We start from the raw sequence: 23,092 nt of genomic DNA, 5'->3' as shown, positions 1-23,092 counted from the left end.
GCAGTTTCATCAGGCACTGCACAAAAACTCAATAATGCCAGCTACAGAGAGGGCATATAGAGCCTTCTTTAATATCCTGGCTGGAGAAAAACTATTTTACCTTGTGTTTTGGCCATGTGCTGAAATTGTTCTAGTAACATTTGGAGCAGTGGGTCATATGAAGTCAAACTAGGGATTTAGAGCCAAGCAAGCAAAGCTTGTTCAAGTATAAAACACCACTAGACCAGTGGTTCATCTATCAAAGTGTGCATACACGTTCATAGAAAGCGCAAGTACACACAAGAAAATTTTGTATCTTTGTATGCTTGTATCTTTCTCATTTGTAAGTCGCTTTGGATAAAAGCGTTTGCTAAGTGAATGAATGTAAATATATATATATATATATATATATATATATATATATATATATATATATATATATATATATATATATATATATATATAATGTGTGTGTGTGTGTGAGAGAGAGAGAAATATATAAGTAAGTTATATAAGTAAGTTTATATATAAGTAAGTTTTTACTAAAACAGTCTTCTAACTCGTTTTAAACAAACACATTATAATAATATTTAGTACTGTGCATACAGTATTAAATAGTTATATTTATAGTTTGTTACTAATACATTGCCTCTTTTTATGTATACAGATAGAAGTTCTTATGCTACTTGTGTACAGCGTTTGATGCCTTATGCGTGACGAAAGAAAAAGGTTTTTGACTTTTTTCACACACGGAACAGCTCTTTTTCTAGACATGTGGGTGGCTCTTAAAAGAGCCGTTGTGTTCGCGTCGTTCGGTGTTAGAGCGTTTAACCGCCGAAGCCGTACAGGGTGCGTCCCTGGCGTTTCAGGGCGTACACCACATCCATGGCGGTCACGGTCTTTCTCTTGGCATGCTCGGTGTAGGTGACGGCGTCGCGGATCACGTTCTCCAGAAACACTTTCAGCACACCGCGAGTCTCTTCATAGATCAGACCAGAAATACGCTTTACACCACCACGGCGAGCCAGACGGCGAATAGCCGGCTTGGTGATTCCCTGGATGTTATCGCGAAGCACCTTACGGTGACGCTTAGCGCCTCCTTTGCCGAGTCCCTTACCACCCGATATGACAAAATCATATTCAGAAAGAAAGAAGAAAAAAAAACTTACATAGTCAAGGTACAATTACACGCAAATAGAGTCCCACACTGAAGAGTCTTTAAACCAAGATGTGCTGCTTTTTAGTCTTCTTAGTTCTTTTTGAATGTCTTTGAGAAAAACATCACTGGATATAAACGTTTGATTTATAGTCATTTTGGCTCTTGTTTTCCAGAGTTTAGATTTAGTCAAACATATTATGAACCAAATGAAGTCATGCTGAGTCTTGCTACAATTTTCTTTAAAAATGCCATAGAAAATTGAGTTCATATTTATTTCTATATTAAGACCAACGATTTTTATTTTATCCCATGTTTCTTTAGAGCGATAACACTCTAACAGGAAATGTTCGAGTGTTTCCTCTTCATTACAGTTAGGCATCGGGCATTTACTGGTTTTTACAAAACAGCTCCATTTCACACCGGCTCTTACTGGGAGCCTTCTTACAGCGACTAACCAAGTTGTATCTCTCAGGTGTTCAGATAGGATTTTATTCTGTAAGTTTTGGAGACATTCTTTGTTTTGGTCTTCCTCCAAATTTCTGAAAGCCACAGGGTTACTATAAACTCGAACAACAATTAAAAGATATATTTCTTTGCTCGAGTCTTCCACCCAATCGATGTTTAGATCTTTAAATTGGTTAGTGAAGTCGGAAAACATCAGTTTATAATACGGAATTCCTTTCCTCGATGGACCTTGCTGCGGGGGTTTCCTCCGGGTACTCCGGTTTCCTCCCCCAGTCCAAACACATGCATGGTAGGCTGATTGGCATGTCCAAAGCATCCATAGTGTATGAATGGGTGTGTGTGATTGTGCCCTGTGATGGATTGGCACCCTGTCCAGGGTGTACCCCGCCTTGTGCCCAATGTTCCCTGGGATAGGCTCCAGGTTCCCCGTCACCCTGAAGAGGATAAGAAGTATAGAAGATGGATGGATGGACGAACGCTTCAAGGTTAATTATTTGTCATGCTATACCTGCAAATAGACGATGTACTGAGTGATTACGATTAAAATAATTTACGGCTGCAACAACTAATCGATAATAATCAATTATGAAAACCTTCGGCAATGAATGTCATTATCGATTAGTTGGTCTGCTGACGTCACGGGTGGCGTTTATGTATGACGTCGCTTTCATGAAAACACAGGTGCAAAACAGATAACCTGGCGGTAAAAAAAAAAAAAAAAAAGTGTGCGTCCCAAGTCATCTAAGGCGTGGGAGCATTTTACATTAAATGCAGCAAAGATGGTAACGTGCATGTTCTTCAAAGTGGAGTTTGTGTGACGCGGGACTACCACAGTGAGGTACGAGCACATGAAACGAAAACACGTTGGTGTCACGGACGAAGGTGGAACATCAGCACGGTAAGCAAAAACCTGAGTATATCCACATTATATGAAGATGTGAAAATGGTGTAGTCTAGTTTAATTCCATGCTATTGTGTAAAAAGCTTTGTTTACTAACTTCGGGACAGTCACACTAGATGTATTTTGTCTCGAGCATCAGGTTGTGCAGCATATTGATGGATTAAAATCGCGCTACCACAGAAACAGGTTAAATTAAACACGGTGTGAACAAAGTCAAGCAGTCAATCTAAAGGCAGTTGATAACAACAGCAGTAAAAGATTTTTTAGTCACTGTAGTGGTTTTCATCGAATGCTTATGCGTTAGTGTATAATTGTTCCTGTCCTTTTAAACAAGCCTGTTAGCTTGCTGCGTTTCTCTGTGTGTCTGCTACAGTTAACTTTGATCTGTGTTTCAAATGCCATCTACTGCGGCTCTACTATGTTATATACATTAACAGAATGAATTAACAGAATGAATTATATATTTGAGATATATTTGGTTTATATTGTCACATCTGAAGTACAGCATGTCTGTGTAAAAGAAATTTAACAAAAAATGGTTAAAACATGTATAAATTATATATTATTTAGATCTCTTATATTAATCATGGTTGCCATCAGCAATTATCATTATAAACAATGAAAATATTAATTTACATATAAATTGCTTCTTGCATACTCAATTGCTGTTTTTTAAATTTATTTATTTCAGAAAGAAACAGCTCTCCATGAGTGAATTTGTTCGGAGGAGAAATCCCCCATGCACTAAAACTAAATTTTTACCTTTGTTTTTGATTATTTATATTTTGGGTATTATTTAAAGTTTTGCTGCTTAAAACTGGACAAACTGTAGACAAATGACTAATGTTTGAAAGGTTTAAATGTAAAAATTAAAGATTATATTAGTAAAACTATATGTGCCTTTTGCATTTTTTTTTAAAAGTCCACACACAAATACCCTGAGGGTATTGGGGGGTTATTTTATTATAATAAACAAAATCTAATTGAAAAAAAGTTTAGTTAAAAAAAATCAGATTAATCAATTATCAAAATAATCATTAGTTGCAGCCCTACAATAATTAAAGAACAATACATCATACTTTTTGAGCCTATGAATATAAACCTGCAATTCCCTTCAAGCCATCATTACTGTATGAGTTGATCTTATAGAAAATTAAAGCGCACCCATTATGGCTTTGAAACGTGCCTAATTTTGTTTTAAAAGTCTCGTACAATAGATTTATATGCATCCAAGGTTAAAAAAAAAAAAAAAAAAAAAAAAAATAGGGTGAGGGTTTAATGTGCTCATAATTTATATTGCAACATTACCTTTTTTCCCACCCAGTGTCAAAAACGACTCGTTAAATGATCCATTCTAAAAGTTTCACTCTAAACTCCTTTCAGAGACCAGGGATTTTTATTACAAATCTATGTAGGTTAGTACAGGAAGTAAGTCTGGAATTACTAACGACTCGTTTCAGTTCTTGAGAATCTGTTCCTTCTTTTGTGGGTTAATAACTCCGTTTGTCGTTTGCTTTGATTTTTGAAACTTTTAAAACATAATAGGTGCACTTTAAAATGAATAAAATAAATAAGACTTACGTACATCTTACATACTGTACAAACCATATATTCAGCAGAACCTTTTTGTTTCAAAGTAACTGATAAGTGATGAACATTTAGCACATAGCTGGAGGGATATTAGTGATTATGGATCTTCGGGGAAAAAACAGGATTTGAACTCGCAGCCATTCAGGCCACATGCTTGGTCAAACTGCAGATTTGCAGTGTCAGTGTTGTAAAGACTATTGTTACTTGTTACTGGTACTCAGCTGTTGTCAGAAACACTAGACTGGCTCATGCTGGAGTCAAAATTGAAAGAGTAAAGGCTCACAGGGACAAAACCGTTTAACGTCCTTTTAACTGCATGGATATTTAATCTACAAGTTACCAGGCAACTTGACAACATTCTGCAAGGCAACCCAGTTTGAGGAAGGGCATTACTGTTTACTCAAACCTTTTGTAGCGTTGAACTACATCATAATGACTAAACTGTAAGGAGAAGTGCAGAGAAGCAGAGGTCTAGCACATTTAATTGATGTCACGTCATGCAGAGCTGATGGAATAGTAACTTTGACATTTGAATGTTTCCCGCTCATGTTCACAAAGCTCCAGCCCAGGATCTATGGTTGCCCATAGAGTGTCTCTAAAATGATTGACAGGAGGCACATCCAAACACAAACAAGCTTTCCAGACCAGAAGTCTTTTTTTAAACAGGTTTTCTAAGTGACTTGATGCACTTTTGCTAAGGCCACAACTTAATCCATTATTTTTATCATATTTTACACATCTCCCAGGTTATTTGTACAAGTGAAAAATAAATAAATAAATAAAACTATTGTACCTTTTAAAGGAAGATGAACAATGCTCTCATTTTTTACTTTACAGTCCCCACAAAACAACTTTGAGAGCTGTGATTTGATTCTGTATGAAGACAAATTTCTTTTTGAAACAGGAAATAAGAGTGGTGACATTGTTGAAGTGTTACACAACAGTTAACAGTGTTTGGGATACGCCCAGCTCTGAAGAACATTGATGCTAATGAGCTGCTACTGTTGAGCAAGACCCCCACATTCGTACACATTCTAGAGAGCATTTAATTGGACGAACACAAGTCTAGTGCATGCTGAAGCATTAAAATTGTATCATTTTTCCCCAGAAGTGACTTTAAATTTTTTTTATTTTTTTTTAACTATGGTATTGGAGGCCATAACAGATACAAAAACATCTTGAAACACCAGTTTTGATTTCAGGAGCAGCAATTTAAAGACTTTACCAGAACAATCCAGAAAATATATGAAAGATAAAAATATGATGATTTTATAGCCAAAATCAAAAAAGAATACAAACAAGTATAAAATTAAATTCATTTGACCTGAAATGTGAACAGAACTTCCATCCAAGCCCTAAAACTAGATAAAGAGAACCCAATTAAACAAATGCATTATAGTTTTCACATTTATTCACTGAGCACAATTACCCAACATTAAACACCTTTGCTGAAAAAAGTATGTAAACTTTTGATTTCAGTAACCGGTGTGAGACTTTCGAGCAGCAATAACTTGAAGCAAACATTTCCGATGACTCACTCAATCCTGCACAATGGGTTTGAGGAATTTTGGCTCACTTCTCCTGCTTCAACTCAACGATGCTGGCAGGCTTCTTTGCATGAACTGCTCTTTTTAGGTCCTTTCACAACATTTCTATTGGGTTAAGGTCTGACTTGGCCATTCCAAAATGTTAAATTTCTTCTGCTTTAACCATTTCTCTGTAGATGTACTTGTGTGCTTCAGGTCGTTGTCTCTGCTGCAAGGCGCACTTACAGTTAAGCTTGAGTTCACAGACAGATACCCTGACATTCTCCTGGTACAATCTAGGATTCATAGGTCCATCAATAATGGCAAGCTGGTTCGGACCCAAAGCAGCCCCAAACCATAATGCTGCCACCCCCATGCTTCACGGTTGGGATGAAGTTCTTATGTTGGGATGCTATTTTCGGTTTGTATCGAACAATGATTTTCAATTAAAGCAAGAAGTTCTATTCTGGACTCATCTGTCCACAGAACATTCTTCCAGTAGGCTCCTGGCATTTCCACATGGTTGTGAGCAAACTTCAGACAGGCAGCAGTGTTCTTTTATGGAAAGTAGTGGCCTGTAGGTTCTCAGATGTTACCCTGGGGTCCTTTATGACTTACTGAGATATTATTCACCACACCCTTGGAGTGATCTTTTTTGCTGGACGCCCACTCCTTGGGAGAGTAACAGTGGTGCTGAATTTCCTGCATCTGTATGTCATTTACCTCACAGTGGATTGGTGGAAGCCAAACTCTTTAGAAATGGCTCTGTAATCCTTTCCAAGCCGGTGAGCATTGACAACTCTCTTTTTCTGAGGTCCTCAGGAATGTCCTTTGATCGAGGCAGGGCACACTTCCATAAACCTGTGTGGTGAAGACCAGACTTTGATGGTGAAGACCCAAGTTAATGTTCTTGAAACATGGGCGGGCCTAATTGCCATTCCCTTGATTGAAACGCCTGACTTCAATCAGCCCCATTTAAATGAACTCGTACTCCTAGACTTCACATTCCTTTTCCTACAAAGATATTTAACGCTGGATCATTTTTGCTTAATAAATAACTGTAAAAACTACTGTTTTTTTTTGCATCTGTTGTTAACCGGGTTCTCTTTTACCTAGTTTAAGGACTTGGATGAAAATCTGATCAGGTTTCAGGTCAAACGTAAGGAGAAATACAGAAAACTGTAAATGTTAAACTTTCTAGCTGCACAGTAGCTGTAGATCAAATGAGTCATATTTGCTTGCAGTCGCCTACGTTTTTGTGGTAGGAAATCGTGTTATTGACACAGAGCTGTCGATGCATGTATGTTTAGACCAGGCATGGGCAAACTACAGCCTGAGGGCCATATACGGCCTGTTGGGCTTTTTAATCCGGCTTTAATCCGAACTTGTCCAAATTATATTATTAAACCTCAGTGTGGTGTATTACTCTCTACTTCACTTTTTCGCTTTGCCCTTTGAGCCCTTCTGTAAAAATGAGTGGACCAAAGAAAAGAAAAGTGGACAGTGAGTGCCGAGTGTTTAATAAGGAGTGGACAACAAAATATTTTTCCACTGAAGTCCGATCAACGGTTGTATGCCTGATATGCCAAGAAACTGTTGCGGTTTTCAAAGAATACAATATCAGCCGTCACTTTGCCACGAAGCGTGCCAACTACGCTAGCAAGCAGTCAACGCAAGAACGGGCGGCTACGGCTCAGAGGTTGACGGACAATTTACAGACTCAGCAAAAAATTTTCACAGACAAACTGCGATTCAAGAGTGAAGTACCAAGGCAAGTTTTTTGCTGGCATTCAAATTACCAAAGGCTAGCAAGCCTTTCTCCGAAGGCGAGTTTTTGAAAGAATGCATGGTAGAGACAGCAGGTCTCCTGTGTCCGGAGAGCAAATTAAATTTTGAAAAAATCAGTTCATCACACAGGACTGTGACTCGCCGTGTGGAACTAATTGACGAAGATATCGCCAGCGAATTGAACAAAAAGGCGGAGTCTTTTAAGTTATATTCACTACCACTTGATGAAAGTAACAGCATAAAAGACACTGCTCAGCTCCTAATTTTATCCGAGGGATTAACGACAGTTTTGAGATAATGGAGGAGTTTTTGACCATGGAGTCCCTGAAAGGAAAAAGGCGGGGAGAGGACTTGTATAACCAGGTGTCTGCTGTCATCGAGAGAATGAAGATACCTTGGAGTAAACTTGCTAATGTCACCACGGATGGATCGGCAAATTTAACTGGAAAAAACACTGGGCTGTTGAAAAGAATCCAGGACAAGGTGAAGGAGGAAAACCCTGACCAGGGTGTTATTTTCCTTCACTGCATCATTCATCAGGAATCTCTGTGTAAGTCTATATTGCAGCTTAAACATGTCGTGAATCCAGTCATAAAACTTGTTAACTTTATACGAGAAAGGGGACTTCAGCATCGTCAGTTTCTTACGTTCCTGGAGGAAACTGATGCGGATCACCAGGACTCCTCTACCACTATCGGGTCCGCTGGTTAAGTTTGGGCAAAGTGCTTCAACAAGTGTGGGAGCTCAAAGAGGAAATTATCGCATTTTTGGAGTTAACGGGGAAATCCGACAAATTTTCTGAGCTAAGCGACAACAACTGGCTTTGTGACTTTGCGTTTGCTGTGGACATATTTTCACACACGAACGAGCTGAACATCAAGCTACAGGAGAAAGATCAGTTTGTGCACGACATGTACACAAATGTTAGAGCCTTCAAATCCAAGCTGACTTTGTTCTCCAGTCAAATTTCAAACAAATCTCTCTCTCATTCCCCCACACTAGCCATGCAGAAAGAGGCGTCCCGAAACGTGAAGAAATACAGATCACTGGGCGACCTGCTAAGAGAATTCTGCCGTCGGTTCAGCTGGTGTCCTGTCCCTTGTCACAAGACCCTGAAACAGCACCACAGGAGCTGCAATTGGAACTGATCGATCTTCAGTCTGACTCAGTCTTAAAGGAGAAGTTCAACCCTCTTAAACTGAATGACTTTTATGCTTCACTTAATGAAGAGACATTTCCAAACCTCCGGAGGACGGCACAGAAGATGCTGACGTGGTTTGGCTCGACCTACGTATGTGAGCAGACATTCAGCGTCATGAACATCGACAAAGCCCCTCACAGATCCAGGTAACTGACCAACACCTTGGATCTATCCTGAGAATTGCCATAACAAAACTAACTCCAGAGTTTGATGCACTGGCAAAAAAGGGAGATCAACAACACTGTTCCCACTGAAACTGGACGCGAGTTTCTCTACTGTGTTATCAAATTAATGCATTTGGAAAACAATTTGTACAATGAGCCTTGCATATTCATGCTTTGCTACCTGTTAAAGGCCAAATCCTTTCATGTAATGGCTTTTACATGTCATTTATATTAGTTCACACAAACACTCCATCCGTCTGTTCCTGGCCCGGCCCCTCTGTCAAATTTTAGAACCCATCGTGGCCTGCGAGTGTCGTGAATAAAATCAACCTTTTAGCCTAGGTCAAAAACTTCAGAGACCGAGAGTTTAGTAGATGTCAAAAAGTAAATAAACTTTATTGAAAATCAATAAAGTGTGACAGTCTGCAGAGTGTCTGAATTATGCATACACAAACATGTCTTTATATACCTATCTCCACAGCATAGTCTCTGTAGGTGGGGTTTTGCTTTTCCTCGTTGAAATAGACCAATCCTCTTTTGCCACAATTAAATATTCATGTCTATGCGTTATCTTAAATTTGTGGAACATGCGCAGTTAGTTGTTTTTCTTGAAAAGGTTTCATGAGGACAAGGTTTCTTTTTTTAAAAAAAAGGTTTCACACAGGCTTGTGTGTCTTGACCTTGACTCCCTTCTTAGGGCTCAATGAGCATCTGTCTGTCTCTATCGGTTGTCCCCGCTGATATCTACCTCCTTTCCCGAGGCCCTCTCCTAACTCCCTAATTTGTACCTGCCTCAAAGTTATTTACTCACGCATGCGAATATCTACTGCCAATTTTTATTGCTGTGGAGACAGGTGCCAGCTAATACAGAAGAACAATTGTTGTGCACTGAAACACAGAGTTCATTCAACTCAAATCCACTCAGAATAGAACCTGATCAAACATTGTTCTATGGATTTAGATTATGCTTCTAACCGTTGATTATACATATAGATGATGTTTTTTAACCAATATTGATTATACGATAATGCTCAAGTAATAATTCTAAATGTTGGTTACATATTGAATTCACTTCATTAGCATATCCAAATGTCAGTTACACATATTGTTTGCACTTCAGATATTTTCCATATATTCTCCCCCTCTGGGGCTTACTAAGCCCCATCTAGCTAGAGAGAGTAATCTCACTAGTGATCAATGTATGACCACGTCAGCCTTCTACCAATGACCAAATCCTGAAACCACTCTCTCTGGAGACCAGAAACAAACATCTCCCATTGGCTAGAAAGGAGTAAAAAATTCTCTCTCTCTTTCCCTACCCACAAAAATCAAGACATTGTTTGTAAGCGTGAGGATGCGTTTGGTTCAGCACTTGCCCGTGGTTGTCATCGTGATGTAGAGTACACAGTTGATTAAGCACATATAGCTGATACAAGTATAGACTAATAAACATGAATACGAATCAAATTTTCTCAGTTTGATTAATCATGACAGTGATCACCCTGTCTCTTAATCACACTTGATTATATTGTAATAGAAAATGTGAAAATTTAAAAATAGAAAAATGGAAAAAAATAAAAACTCCATCACATCCTTTCTCAGGGGATGTGTTAACAATGTTTGTCTTCGACCCAGATACTTTGCATATCGCGGGGACGACCCTTGGGGAGAGGTCAAGCTAGTACTTACACCCATGGCATGGCTCATCAAGCTGCTTCTTCGTCCTCACTTGAGGAACTGGAATCTGTTCCATCCTGTTGCAGCCGATCGAAGGTCCAATCTGGCTCACTGATTGTCTCATTCAGTTCTAGTTCAGTACTGTTTTGGAGACTAGTCAAGGGCTGAAAAGTCAATTATGGACAAGTTGTCCTGTAAGGAACGTCTGCTTGGGCCACTTTCTCCTTCAGCAGGTGTATCAGTCTCGTCAGAACTGCTCTCAGCAGCAGGAGCCCTTCTTTCCTCCTGCTCTGTTGGTACGACCCCTGACAGACCTTCTTCTTTGCCATCGCCTGAGACTGCCATTCTCCCTTATCTTCATTTAGACCCTCTCTCATGTCTTCAATTCAATTCAATTTTATTTGTATAGCGCTTTTTACAATAGTCATTGTCTCAAAGCAGCTTTACAGAAATATCAACACGGTATACAGATATTAAAGGTGTGAATTTATCCCAACTGAGCAAGCCACTGAGTGGCGACGGTGGCAAGGAAAAACTCCCTAAGATGTTTTAAGAGGAAGAAACCTTGAGAGGAACCCGACTCAGAAGGGAACCCATCCTCATCTGGGTAACAACAGATATTGTGAAAAAGTTCATTATGGATTTATATGAAGTCTGTATGGTGTTAAGAGCAGCCGTAGTCCCAGCAGTCTGGAATTAAAGAAGATTTGAGCTCCATCCATGTCTTGTCTTGTTCTTTCTTCTGCAATGTCAACCACTGGATCGTCCCCTTTGATCAGCTGATCCTCCTTTCTCCTAGGTCTTAATCTAGGTGCTCACTTTGTATGGCCCTTCCCTTCTGGGCTGGAACACCCCTAGGTACACCTGTTCTCCAGCAGTCACAGGACAAGGAACTTCTGTCTCCTCTCTCAGTCCCCAGCTCTGGTCCTGTGAATAGATAGCTTCATACATAGCAGTTAGTTATTGCATATATGCTCTTAGTTCCATCTGTAATTACTTCAGCGGCAGTTCTTCATAAGGACCTCTCAGGTATGACACAGACATGGGTCGACCCGTAGGCATTTCATGCGGTGTTAGATGCATATTTCTGTTAGTCTGTATGCGATAGCTCATTAGTGCAGGAGGTAGAGCATCTACCGAAAAGAGTTCAGAGTCAGCACAAATTGCGTTAAGCTTAGCCTTAAAGGTACCACTTACCTTTTCCACTATTCCCTGTGACTGAGGGTGATAAACACATCAAAATTTTAATTTAATCACAGTTACTGTAACACTGTTTTTTAAACGAACGCTGAGCCGTTGTCAGAGCTAATCTGAGATGGTATGCAGGAATTACCTCTCTGGTTAAAAATTGAATCATTGTTCCAGCAGTTTAGTCTGCTGATGGCATTGCCTCCCTCCATCTGCTAAACCTGTCTATCACCAGGTGCTTAAACGGCCCTTCTGGCATTGATACGAGCCCTATCGATACTGATTTTCCCTTTCTGACATTGTTTTGAGCATAAATTTCACACTCAGGTTATTATTCACCATTGCCTGTAAGTTTAAAAAAATAATAATAATAATCCATAATTGCCTGTAAGTACAGAGACCAGTCCTCTTGCTATTTTATCTTTTCCCATAACTTCCCCCTCACGCACTGGTTAAAACCATGTGATCTGAAATTCATACAGTGAGAAGTGCAGTAGGTACAATCAGAATTCAATTAAACTATTTGCTCGGTATGTTAAAGTGGTGTTCCAGCACTTTTACTAAAACCTCACTGCATTCAAACAGCTCCAAACAGATGACACAATCCATGGGCATAATCAGAGTCAGTATATATATTAGCAATTCTACCCATAACCAGTTCGCACTCTGTAGTGATAGCTTTTAATTCGGCCAATTGGGCAGAACAGGGTGCTCACAAAATCTTCCAGATGGAACGTCTAAAAAGTTCAAACTTTGGTTCGAGGAAATATGAATTTCGGCTAGGCAATCGTGAGTGTTCTCAGTGACTGGCTCCACAGAATTAATTAGGCAATACAACACTACAGTTGGTGTATTAGACACACTAATAGGTTTAATATTTAAATTTTGGGTGACACATAGAATAACTTCATATCCTGTTCTTTGATGAGCTGTCGTGTTGCATGTGGATCTAATTCAAAATAGAAGTGACCTGGTGTGATGAGTGTAAGATCAATGTGTGAGAGCAATTTTCCCAGTGATCTGCACTAAAAGAGCAGCTCGAGCCATGGCACGCAAACGTGCTGGCGATCCTTGTGCCACCAAATCCAATGTTTTCGATAAATAAACTAAAGACCTGCAAGCGCCCCCATACTCCTGAGCCGGGACCCCTGCAGCGGCGCCCCCTCTCTCAGATGGTTAATACAGGATAGAATAAAGCAGGATAGAATAATGAAAGCGCTCTGAAGTCCTTGTACGAAACCACTACTATATATATGAAACTCAGAGCATGACATCATTCTGTGTACCGATAAGAAGCAGTTTGAGGCAGTTCAAACAGGCTTTGTTTTAGGATCTTAGATGATGTTTAGACGAACCTTGAACAGAAGAACATGTTGTGTCTCTGTAAGCAGATAAACATTCTGATCTCAGTGACATCACATGGCCTTCTGAGTCGTTATCCTCACATGAGAATGAAACAGAACAAGAACAAAACTATTTCAAAGTAAAAATTAATAATTTCCCTCACAGTGTAATGAACAGAATCTGCTGTTAGTCAATAACTGGAATCTGTTCTGGGAGCGTCCTAGGTTGTTTTGTCCTGATGGCCTGCACCCCAGCAGCCTCGGAGCGGAACTGCTGTTTGACAACATCTCCAAGACGCTACACACCAAGTGACTGTCTACCGTAAGCACATCCTCTACAATAACAACGTTCATCATAAGCAATGTTCAATTAATAGTCCAACACCTGTAGTACATACTATAGAGACTGTGTCTGTTCCCTGAGCTATACAAATACATAGACAATTTCAGAATGTTTGTTTTAGTAACCTAATTAACCTAAAATTAGATCATACTGAATGCACAGCCAGCACCTTTAATCTGAAGCTAGGACTATTAAACATTAGATCTCTTGCGTCTAAGGCTCTTATTGTTAACGACATCATTACTGATCAGGAATGTAATTTAATGTGTTTAACAGAAACTTGGATTAAACCAAACGAGTACATAGCTTTAAATGAAGCTAGTCCTCCTGGATACAGTTATGTACCAGCCTCGTTCAACTGGTAGAGGAGGAGGTGTTGGTCTCATCCATGGTCAAAATCTAGTCGTCACACAAAAACTTAAGCATAAATTTAATTCTTTTGAAATTATACCAGTATAACTTATGTAGCCACAAAAAAAAAAGTTAATTCCTCTAATTATTATTTACAGACCCCCAGGGCCATATACTGAATTTCTTAGTGAATTTGCAGACTTTATCTCAAACCTGGTTGTGTCTGTAGATAAAGCATTAATCGTCGGAGACTTTAATATTCATTTTGATAACCTGGAAGACCCTCTGAGAACAGCGGTTGTGTCCATCTCCGATTCAGTAGGGATTAATCAGAACGTAATCGGACCTACTCATAATGGTGGTCACACTCTTGACCTCATATGTACGGATTAAATATAGAAAATATTGTAACACTTCCACAGTCTGAAGTTGTCTCAGATCATTCTTATCTCATTCATAATACGTATGGATCATATTTCCACCTCGCCACCACATAAAATGTACTTTCACATCAGCTACTGCACCGAGCTTCACAACGTAATGGCTAATGATTATTTTACTAAATCATACAGTACATATGCTAATAACAATGCAGAAAAAGCACACAGGTGATAAATGTCCTCACTCAAATACATTTATAATCTGAGTAATAACCCGAAGTATAAAGAACTGCAATGGGTATTAACTGCATTACCTTGAACAAACATCTTCAAATACCACACAATACTTAGTATAATGTGTTGCAAATAGAGCTGCAACAACTAATCCATAATAGTTGATAATAATCGATAATGAAAATCGTTGACTGAGCAACCCTCCTCCCAGAACGGTCATCGATGCCGAAGTCACGTGACCCGAGTGGTGTGTTCAGGCATAGTTCATCCATCTTTTTCTCTTTCTCTGGCGGTCTTTCTGATCGCAGCTTCAGGTTGCGTTCGGTGTGTTTTAAACGCTGATGGCTTGATTTGTTAGGTACGACTTCATCGTGAGTCACAAAGTGCGCTTCAGCAGCGTGGCCCCCACTCACTACAACGTGGTGTACGACAGCAGTGTCCTCAAACCAGACCACATGCAGAGACTCACCTACAAACTCTGCCACATGTATTACAACTGGCAGGTAAAAGCCACACACACACACACACACACACACACACACACACACACACACACCTGTGTTCATACAAGCCCGCTTTCTACACAACCCCGGATCATGCTGATTGATGATGTAAGGATTGAGGATGTGGTCATTTTCTTTAATCGCACGTCTATGATTAGAGAATCCGCATCGTGTGATCAAAAACGGAGAACGCATGTTAATTTGTTAACCATTAAAACCAGTACCATTATTGGTTCTTAATGGTATCCACTAGACACAACATGCCACCAAAGCAACAAATTACCAGTAGATCTACAGGACATTACAGATTCTATGAGGGTTTCTGTTGTGATTGATTTTTGTTTTGTTTTTTTCAGCAGGGAAATTCCAATTTCCATTTTGGGAATAAATCAGAACAAAGTGTAACCAAATAATGAGCTAATAAAATTATTTATATGTAATTTGCATTCAGTGTCTCAATCTGGCAACAATGAGAAGATGTGTTTTTCTTTGTCTATTTTACTTTCTTTTTTTTTTTTTTTTTTAAGTGTACAATATCTGGAGGAAAATACTAAAATAGTTTTATTCGATTTAAATGTATTAATTATTGACATCATTGCCTACTGGATTTCCTTTTTTATTTTAGTAATAAATATATTTTAGGAATAAATCAGCAAACTGTGATTAAATTGATAATGAACTAATTAATGCACAGAAGAAAAAAAACATGTTTCAAATTGCACTCGATTGTTCAATCTGGCAACAATGAGAAGCTTTTATTTATATTTACATAAACTTCTGGGGGGAAATACTAGAACATATATGTATTCGATTTAAATTGGTTAATCATTAATTGCATTGTGGATTCCTTTTTTTGCGCCTTTAACCAACAGTTGAATAATTTAATAATAATAATAATAATAATAATAATAATAATAATAATAATAATAATAATAAAAGTGCAACAGATCTTAAATGAATATAAAATATTATTTATTTGTTTACTTGTTTGTTCAGTCAATAGTGCAACAAGGTATCTGGACTAGATGACCTCTATCTGGCCTTTGATTGGGCCTACTGCGTCTTCTGATGGAGATGTAAAACAAAGTGCGTGAGTTTAAAAGATCCATGTGTTCCTGTAGTTGTTGGCAGCTCAGCGGGCGAGACGTGCGGCTCTAATCGCTTGGATCAATAGTCTATATCTGGAAGTTCAGTGCATAGGGTAAGTCAACACCTGTTTATCAGTGTTTATTTACAGTCACAGTGTTTAACCTCACACTTCACGTGCAGCTGAGAAGGAGGACAGGGTAAAGGAAATGCACCATACCGTGGCGTAGGGCACGGCCAACAGGCTGCAGCTCCAGACCCGGCGGTAAGGATGCACAATTCAGCTAATTAAAACTTGTCTTTTTTTTTTTTAACTACGTTCAACCACTCTGCTAACGATTCATCGGTGACTCGATCACTTGAGTTTTATTTTACTGTGTTTATATTGTTTGGGGAGAGTGTGTGTTCTGTCCATGGATAACGGTTTAGATGTTCAACGAAGTGCGTGAGTTTAAAAGACCTGTGCTCCTGTAGGTGTTGAGAGCTCAGTGGAGGATACGTTTGGCTCGGATCAGGAGGATCCTTAGGCTCTTGCCGGAGTTTCTGCACATGTGGTAAGTGCAGGAGTCAACACCTGTTTCAGTGTTTATTTACAGTCACAGCGTTTAACCTCACGCTTCCTACCTCGCCAGGCAGATCATGTCCGAGGTCAAGGCACTCATCACTCAGATCACAGATGCGTTAAAGTAACGTCTGAACTTATTCACTCTTATTCGCTGTCTCTCTCTCTACACGTTCATTACGCACCAGTTTCACTGACTGTGTTTAGCCTGCAGCCGAGAAGCTGACGGAAGGTGAGCTGCATGATGGCAGGCTGATCGCCGATCAGAAGGTACTATACTGAAATACTCCACCCCGGTCAGAGTAACTCTTCTGCACTGTAGCTTTGTAGATAGAACTTGTTTTAGTTTGAGATGGCGTCGTCACCCTCAGGTTCGAGTTTAGCGCAGAAGAAGCGTTACAGGAACTTGTCATTGATGTCTCACTGTGACCCGAAAGCTGCTTGTTGGATGTTTAATGTAAGATTAGAAAGTTCAGCTGGTTTATCTCCTCTCAGGTGTGTGTAAAAGAGGACCTGGCTGTGTCCTTGCAGCGTGTGATTTCTATTTCGTCTGTGTTTTCAGAAGGAGGGGGAAGATTGAGGAGCCGATTTTTATTTTGTTTTTTGTTAAATAAAAGGTTTCTTTAAACAACCAACACCTGCCTGACTGTACGAGTTATTTACATGAACCAGTCGCAGGAACGTCTTGCTATTAGGGATGTGAAAGTGATAATATCTTTTTGTACACAGCGTAATAGAACTGAGGCATCAGGAATCCCAAATATAGTAATGAGTGGGCAAGGTTTTAAATCTACTCTGAGAATAGTGGACATGATGGTAAAGAAACCAGTCCAAAAACCATGGAGATCAGGGCAGAAGAAAAACATATGGCCAAGATGACAGGGAGAGCCATGGCATTTATCACACTTGTCCTCTACTTCTGGATATATTACAGAAAGTCTCGACTTAGACAAATGGACTCTGTGTAAAACTTTGAACTGGATGAGTCCAAGACGAGCACAGGAAGTGGTAGACTGTATCCTACCAATAGCACGTTCCCAACACTCCTCACTTATCTGTACTCCTAACTCCATTTCCCACGCATTCTTAATTTTGGTACTTGCCTCACTACCTAACGCCAGAATAAAATCATAAATCCTAGAAATCATTCCTCTCTGATGTGGATTGAACCCACTCAACCCTGTCAAAGGCTTTTTCAGCATCTAAAGAAATCCCAATCTCAGCCGAATGCTTTGAATAATTTAAAGAGCGTACGGGTATTGAAAAACAACTGATGTCCCTTTATAAAACCAGTTTGCTCTTCAGATATAAGGGATAACATTCTCTAAACGAGATACCAACACCTTTACATCTGCATTAAGCAGAGACAGCGGTCTATAAGAACCGCAGGAGGTTGGATCCTTACCCTCCTTAAGAAGGAGAGCTATAGTGGCTTGTGTCAGAGTTGGAGGCAAAGACCCACATTCCAAAGATTCGTTGAACACAGATAAAAGCAATGGAGCTAATTTTCCAATAGATGCTTTAAACAATTCAATCGGAACCCGTCCGGGCCAGGAGCTTTGTTACGCTGCATAGTTTTAACTGAATTTCAAATTTCTTCAAGAGAGAGTGGGGAGTCCAGTTGCATGGCAGTATTCGAATCAATAACAGGGTTACAAAGGTCTTGAAGAAATGCATCCACTTTAGTATCGTCTGCAGGAAATCCAGATTTATAAAGTGAAGAGTAAAAACATTCAAAAGTAGCATTAATTTCCATGGGCTCTGTATTGACAATATTATAAGTGTGTGCGTGCTAATCTTAAACAAACCTGTGCGTGTGCTGCGACGGGAAATACCGGTTTAAAGCGTGTTCGCGTTAAAGTCTTGCTGAAGGTGTTAAATGTCACAGAGCCACACTCACGAGCATCATAAACCAGTTTAAAAAATTAATAATAATTTCTGTTCCTTTAGTGAAAACTTTCAGAGCGTTTTAAATCTACACCAGCCTTTTGTAAATGTACAGAAAGTATATAATCCATATATGTAAAATATTTAAATAAATAAAAAGCAGTGCTCGTGTTATTACAGGAGGTGACATTTTGTAGGAAAACGTGAATAGTGAACGCGCCTCGGGGACGTGCACTGTAGGGTTGACAAAAGGCCAAAAACGCTTTAACAAGAAGTTTCAGCTCCAGTTAAAGGAAAGTGCTGGACTCAAGTAGTTTTTTTTTCCCCTACAACGATTCCTAGATAACCGGTTTAGAGTACAAGTCACATATACTAACTTGTTGATTTGATCACATCACATTCCACAACACTGATTAAACCTGAGGTTCTGATTCTCACAGGGGCCTCTGTTACTGACTGTTTAATACTGTCTCAGTTCTGAGATTCATTTAATGTTCAGTCGAAGTGAATAAGTTTCATATTTAGTGTAAAATATTCGTGTAATCCATCTGTTTCTAAATTACAATATATAGCACATCTATCATGTGCACACTGAAAATTCAAGTGCCAGATGTTTCTAAAACGACACACAACCGTGTGTATATATGTATATTTTATATAAGTGTATATATGTATACAGGAAATCACACACACACCTCTACTGCATCCTCCAGGAAACACGTGAAGGAAACCTCACCTTTCCCAGCTTCTAATACACTCATTCATCTGCTTTAAATATACTTTTTTTCTACACATCCTCAATTCACAGCACCTGTTAATTCTTTATTTCCTTTTTTCTACATCACTCTCTCTCTCTCTCTACTAAACTAATTATACACAACCTCAGCTCACCCTTAAGATATAACCGTTAAGTAAAATTTTCCTTCAGCCATCAGAACAATACATTAACTCTGACGTGTTTGATACAATACATTAACTCTGACGTGTTCTTGCGGTTTTGTAAACATCGAGTATACGGACGCTCCGATCGCAGGCTTGATCTCGTATAGCTCGTATCTTTAACCCTGCAATTACACGGTTTTAAGCTAAATTAAGCTATTTAGATCGTCAACTCTGTACGAAACATTCCCAATAAAATCTTGGACAAATTCTATAACAAATTCATGCGCGTTCTCCGTTTTTGATCACACGATGCGGATTCTCTAATGATAGACGTGCGATTAAAGAAAATGACCACATCCTCAATCCTTTATATATACACCTATGGTGATTGGCTATAAGTGTAGGAAGCGCTTGATTTGAGCTGCAGCTGAGTTTTCTATTAGCGGAGGACGAACTTTAAACGTTAATATCGCAGTCGATCATGTTCATTTAATCGTGGGCCGTCAGAATCGTAATCGTGATCGATATTCAATTAATTGTGCAGCACTAGTGCCACCTATATTATTTACCCATAGTAATGTGGGTTTTTTCTTCTACCTTGCTGTTTACATGGTAGTTTCTTAATCAAATTATGGTCTTAATTAGATTAAGAGTGGATTATAGTTGTCCATGTAAACGCAGTCAATAATCCACTCTTAATCTAATTAAGACCATAATTTGATTAAGAAACTACCATGTAAACAGCAACCTTAATCTAATTAAGGTCATAATCTAATTAAACACTAATCTAATTAAGGCAGGTGGATTACTCCTGTTTTAATCGTATTATGGACGTGCATTACAGACATGTAAACACCTTAATCACATTATGAACGTCGTGTGAGCATTTTCACCGCATTTTGCGACAGGACACGATCACACACGGCAGTTTTACGGCGAACAAGAGAATTCGGCTGTGTCCCAAACCAGGTCCACATCGCTCGACCACATGTCCTAGCGTGACAATCCCAGCTGAACAGAACAATTGCATCACAAAGGGTTCTGCTACGCGCTCCACATTGAAACGAGTCCCATGCACCACTGGTTCCTTCAGCAGCCACGATAGGGTCTCACAGCCTGGTCTTCATTGTTTGTGGAGCATCCCCCACACAGTAAACAGTCCTTGGTAAACTTTGGGAGATTGTGAAGTTTGTGAGAACTCAAGTCCATCAGCCACAAAGACTCAGCAGGACACAAATTCCGGCCTCGGGTCAATATGGTTCTGGCCAAGGGTCTCCAGACGAGGTCTCTGGGCCCAACAAGGAGCCTCTGAATAAACTGGAGTTGGAAGGCCCTCCTTCCTCCTTGGGTAGAAAAAGTACACTCTGCAGGACCCAATGCAAACGGTCCCAGAAAAAGTCCACCAATACTGCTTGTATTTTAGCCAACAGTTGTGCTGGAGGGTCTAAACATGCTAAGCGGTGCCACAGCATAGAGGACACCAAGTTGTTAATCACAAGTGTGCGACCCCTGAAAGACATGTGTGGTAAGATCCATTTCCATTTATTTAGACGCCCTTCAACCTTCTCTAAAACATTGTCCCAATTTTTTCTCACAAAAGTATCATCACCAAGATAAACACCAAGATATTTTAAACCACATTTCTTCCAACTCAGACCAGCAGGTAAAACCAGTTTCTTGCTCAACTCATCGCCGAACGTTATCGCTTCACTTTTTCCCCAGTTAATTTTTGCAGAGGACACTACACCAAAATCTTCAATGTTTTCTACAAGGGTATTGATATCTTCTTGTTTCTTGCTGATGACAACAACATCATTGGCATAGGCAGATAATTTAAAAACCGTTTCACATCCAGGAAGGGTTACACCTGAAAGAAACCGTCTTAATCGGTGGCTCTATGGCCAAGGAGTACAGCATGCCAGATAATGAACAGCCTTGTCGGACTCCTCTCAGAACCTTAAATGGAGTGCTTAAACCACTGTTGATCTTTAAAATACTCTCAATGTCACTGTACAAGACTCGCACCATGTTTATAAAACCAGAGCTGAACCCGAACGCGTCTAGTGTTAGACACAAATACTGATGTTCAACCCTGTCAAAGGCCTTTTCCTGATCTAGAGAAATCAAGCAGAATTCACAGCCCAATGAATTGGAGAGGACCAAAACATCACGAATTAGGATGATGTTATCAGATATCAACCTGTTGGGTATACAATAAGTCTGATCGACATGAACGACATGCTCCATAACGTTTCTCAGCCTCATGGCCAACACCTTTGATAAAAGTTTGTAGTCAGTGCTGAGAAGAGCCACTGGTCGCCAGTTTTTGATCTCCTGTAAATCTCCTTTTTTAGGGAGAAGAGTAAGGATTGCTCTCCTGCAGCTCAGTGGTAGTTGCCCCTTGTTCAAACTGTCTCTGAGAACAAGCAGTAGATCCTCTCCGATCAGAGGCCAGAACACTTTATAAAAGTCCACAAGAAGACTGTCTTCCTGTGGACAGTTCACCAGTCCAATAGAATCTGTAGAACACATTAGCAATATTTCTGCTCTGTTTAGACCCAGAAAATATAAAATACTTACTTTAGTATGAAATTTCTGTCGAGTGTCTACCATGGGGGATGGGGGGGGGGGGGGGGGGGGGGGGATTTACGGTCTGTGAACACGTGCGGATTACACGTGCAGGAAAAGCAACCCACATGTGCAACCCTGACCGAGTGAGAACGACTCAAACGATTCAAGAAGAGGATTCTGAATCGGCTCGTTTAAAGAATCATTACCAAAGCCGCTTATCCCATTTCGATGGTTTGAATGAGTGAACTGAATCAGTCGAACCGACTCTTCATCGCTCAGTAAACCAACCCCGACAAGGATTACAGGATTATTTAAAAACGTATTTATATTTTTGATGCATTTAAGCGAATGGGACACGAATGTACACTTCCAATACACTTATATTTTAAACACACACCTACATTAAGCACCGCATGTCAAACCTGTTCACAAGAATCTGCTGCAGCTGAACCAATCAGTGTGATTAGCATCAGATGCTCACAGACCAAAATGAGGCACGGACTTGAGAAGTGACTCAAGCAGCCTTTTTATTCACAAATCTCTCTCTCTCTCTCTCTCTCTCTCTCTCTCTCTCTCTCTCTCTCTCACACACACACGAGCACAATACTCGCTACAAAAAATAAGTTAACTCAAAAACGTGACAAAAATGACCTCAAAGTGTTTTTTGGTAAAGCAATGTTTTCTGTGGAGCAGTTTACCGCCTACAAATGCCTCCATGTTCACAATGCAACTCATCCAGCAGCAAATTATCAACAAATCTTAACAACAGACATTGAGAGTAATATCAAATACATATTAATACTGAGAGTAATATCAAATACATATTAATACTGAGAGTAATATCAAATACATATTAATACTGAGAGTAATATCAAATACATATTAATATTGAGAGTAATATCAAATACATATTAATACTGAGAGTAATATCAAATACATATTAATATTGAGAGTAATATCAAATATATATTAATATTGAGAGTAATATCAAATACATATTAATGTTGAGAGTAATATCAAATACATATTAATATTGAGAGTAATATCAAATACATATTAATATTGAGTAATATCAAATACATATTAATATTGAGTAATATCAAATACATATTAATATTGAGTAATATCAAATACATATTAATACTGAGAGTAATATCAAATACATATTAATATTGAGAGTAATATCAAATACATATTAATACTGAGAGTAATATCAAATACATATTAATATTGAGAGTAATATCAAATACATATTAATATTGAGTAATATCAAATACATATTAATACTGAGAGTAATATCAAATACATATTA

The 23,092-nt window shown here is 39.1% G+C and overlaps 1 pseudogene; it reads left to right on the top strand.

The window, feature by feature from the left end:
- The first annotated feature begins 7,654 nt into the window (after window positions 1-7,654).
- On the top strand, window positions 7,655-8,556 carry LOC128629605 (general transcription factor II-I repeat domain-containing protein 2A-like; annotated as a pseudogene).
- The last annotated feature ends 14,536 nt before the right edge of the window (window positions 8,557-23,092 follow it).

This window comes from Ictalurus punctatus, unplaced genomic scaffold, assembly GCF_001660625.3.
Source record: "Ictalurus punctatus breed USDA103 unplaced genomic scaffold, Coco_2.0 Super-Scaffold_100, whole genome shotgun sequence".
NCBI classification, from domain to species: Eukaryota; Metazoa; Chordata; class Actinopteri; order Siluriformes; family Ictaluridae; genus Ictalurus; species Ictalurus punctatus.
The sequence above is the reverse complement of the archived record's forward strand: the minus strand, read 5'-3'. Positions and strand labels throughout refer to the sequence as shown.